Raw genomic sequence first — 3,251 nt, 5'->3', positions numbered from 1 at the left:
GTGAGAGTCAAGTCTATGGCACTGTGTTGGCCCACTCTCTGCACACGAGTGGGGCTTCCAGTGTTTATGATGTTTAAATTGCACTGGAGAGCGGCTGCTAGGAGGTCACGTCCACGTCGGTTGGTGTTGGCACATCCCCAGCTGTTGTGGTGTGCATTAAAATCACCGCAGATGACGGAGTCAGGTCCAAGGCGGTTGGAGAGCGCGATGAGAAAGTTTGCATCCCAATGCGTTGCTGGGCGGACGTATACACTAGACACTGCGGTGTCGGTGTTGTGTATGCGAACGATAACAGCACAACACTCCACTGCGTCGTTGACAATGTCTTCAACCGATATGGTGACATGCGGGAGCGTGTTTCTGACGTATAACGCTGTCCGTGGTTTTCCGCCCGGGTGGGCGGGATCACTGCATGGAAATACATCACATGCTGCCAGTGCACAACTAGTTGGTCCGCTGTAGCCTATGTAGCCAGGTATCTTTAGCTCCTCCGCGCGTGCGTAAGTCTCTTGTAATGCAAGTATGTCGCACTCAAAACGCGGAAGGAGCTGAACCAATTCAGCGTGACGGCGGCGCAAGGAACGGCAGTTCCATTGCCTTATGCGCGGCCGGGGGATTGTTCGCTGTTTAGCCATGCTGGCTCAAGGCCTGTTGTGCGGCCAAGGCCGCTGCACACAACTTGCGCGCAGTTGATGACGGCGGGAGCTCCTCGATGATTGCCTGAACGGCCGCAGTGAGTGCGGCGATGATCGTGTCACGCTGGTCGGAAGGTGACGATGAGGTTGATGGAGCAGCACGAGGTCCTAAGACGGCGTCGCGGAAGGAGCGACCCGAGTTTGCGACGGTGGGAGGAGCGCAGGGCGCCGAGTTGCGTGCAGCAGCTGAATCTGTGCGCTGCGCAGAGCTGAGGGCGCTGGGCTGGACTTGGCTGTTAGGAGCAGCTGTTGCTGGCGGTGAGAGCGAGGTGGGTTCTTTGCCCTGCCGTTCTCGGACAATTCTATCGGCCTCTTGTCGTGTGAGATGTTTTTCGCTCGTGGCGAGAACGATGGCAACTTGTCGCTCGTGTTGCCAGCGTGGGCAGCGGGGCTCGGTGGTTGCGTGCGTGCCGCGGCAATTAGCGCTGCGTGGTTTCGGGGCGTCGCAGTTATCGGTGGCGTGGTCACCGCCGCAGCGAAGGCAGCGAGCCTTGTTTCGGCAAGTTGCCGTGGTGTGTCCGAAGATGCCGCAGCTGTGGCATTGTAGCGGGCGAGGGAGGCGGGCTCGGACTCGTCGGCGGAGCTTGAATAGGGCCACCTCTTGTGGGGGTTCGATGCCAGCGAAGCGGACAATGATGTTGGTACCACTGCGTGTGCAGCTGATGACGGGGACTTTGCTGTCGAGGCCAGCTGCGATATGAAATGAAATGAAATGAAATGAAATTTATCTTCTTCGGAGAGGCCACGGTCGACACCAAAAATGACGCCAGTGCAGGTTTTGGGGCCAAGGTGTTTGGCGCGCACCCTGACGCCGCAAATCTCTTCCACGGCGAGGAGAGGAGCTATATCGGCTGTCGAAAGGGCGTCGACAGCGCAAACATTGCGGTTGATGTTGACACGCACTGCTGTGACACCAGGAAGGTGGGATAGTTGCGCGGCAAGTGCGTCGCGCGAAGTGTTCTTAAATGTCCCTTTGTTTCCCAGAGGGAAATAGAGAACAGTAGCGGGCTTCGCATTGCTGCCCTCCTGAGGCCTTGGCGCTGAAAAGCGACCAGTGGAGGGGGGGGCGATGTCTGCAGCTCCCGAAGGGGGTGCCTGTCTGGGCTTGGTTTGCTCAAAAGGACGGAAGGCGAGACGGCGCTTCTTCCGTTTGTCTGGTTTGCGACCTTGCTCTTTGGAAGGGAGAGCTTCGTTCTCGCCGTCTGAGCGGCGAGGGGGCGAGGGGGGATCCTGCTGAGGGGGGCCACGCTTGGCTTGTAGGTAATCTTCTTCAGAGAAGGCATCCACTATTGTGGGAGTGGAGGTGGGAAAAGTGTTCTTTTCTTTGGCTTCAGAACAGCTGATGCCAGGGCGAGGACTGGGAGGGGAAGTCTGTGTTGCTGCAGCGAGCTTCCCTTCTTGTGAAGGAGGCGTTTGGCTGCTCTGAAGGTGCGCAGTGCTTGGCTGTAGAGGAGGAAAATCCTCTTGGCCTTGAGGTGTGAGTTGTAGGGCCGCTATTTCTTCATTTTGGCACTTCGGAGGTGGAGTAACGGGGTTCTCGGATGCACTGGAAAGTTGTGCCTGTGCATCGGTTGCCGCGAGTTGAAGCGGTGATGGAGAGGCCTGAGAGGGATTCTCGATGGGCTCTGTGGTTTGGATGAAGGCAGGTGCCATTTCAGTGCCCTCGGGGCTCATAAAATAGTAGACTATTGTGTCTTCTCCACTTGCGGTGGACACGTTAGGAAGTGCAGCAGTCGGAGTGACGGGTGCTACTTGAGTAGTTGGCTGCGACTCGGCATTGAGTGGCTTGCGTGTGATGGGACTTGGCTCAGTCTTGCTGTCAGCCTTGGGGGAGCGGTGAGCAGCAGAGAGTAGGCGACGAGCGTCGTCTTGAGACTCGATAATCTTCTGTGCCTCGACGTAAAGTTGTTGAAGCATGCGCGAGCAGCCGACGCTGCCGGCGCGGCGATGGTGGCGGCCGGGAAGCCGGGCGCTAGGAGTTGGAGGCAGCTTCTCCATGGTCCGTTGCGGACAACAAAAAAAAGGGTAAAAGAAATTAAGAAAGAAAAAAGGACCCCATGGTGGGGTGAAGGGCGCGACGTTTAGGCGACGTTAAGGTAGGAGTGGTAATACAGCAGCGATAACGAAAGATGCTGCAAGGTAATACTAGAAGAGTGGGCTGATGGCTGCGGGAGACGTATATAAATGCGTCCGCTCGTTAAGAGAGTAAGACAAAGAATGCATATCGCGTCCGTCCACAGCGCTCAATTCCGAGCTCTCTTCTCTCTATTGGCCCACCGCTCCTCCAACCAGCGGCTGCGCCTCTCACGGGTCCGCGCCTCCTTGACTTGCAGATGCTCGCTCACGCTCTGGCCTTGTTTGGCCCTTCTCTTTGCCTCCATGTCCATTCACCCGAACCCTTTTCATCACTATCCTTTTATTACCTCTTCCGGCAGCACGGCGCAACGGCGGTGATTCCCTCTTAAGAAGAGACAGTTGAACGCGCCGTGTCCCTCTTTTCAACTCATAATCATCAAGAACCTCTATCTCTCTCTCTCTCTCTCCTCAGACCTGTTG

At 56.8% G+C, this 3,251-nt stretch overlaps 1 pseudogene; it reads right to left on the bottom strand.

Moving 5' to 3' along the window:
• Positions 1-627: 627 nt before the first annotated feature.
• On the bottom strand, positions 628-2,693 carry LOC149357552 (uncharacterized; annotated as a pseudogene).
• Positions 2,694-3,251: the final 558 nt, after the last annotated feature.

The sequence above is a fragment of the Amblyomma mixtum genome, chromosome 3 (assembly GCF_055824585.1).
Source record: "Amblyomma mixtum isolate Tamu chromosome 3, ASM5582458v1, whole genome shotgun sequence".
NCBI lineage: Eukaryota > Metazoa > Arthropoda > Arachnida > Ixodida > Ixodidae > Amblyomma > Amblyomma mixtum.
This window is presented reverse-complemented; position numbering and strand designations above follow the sequence as displayed.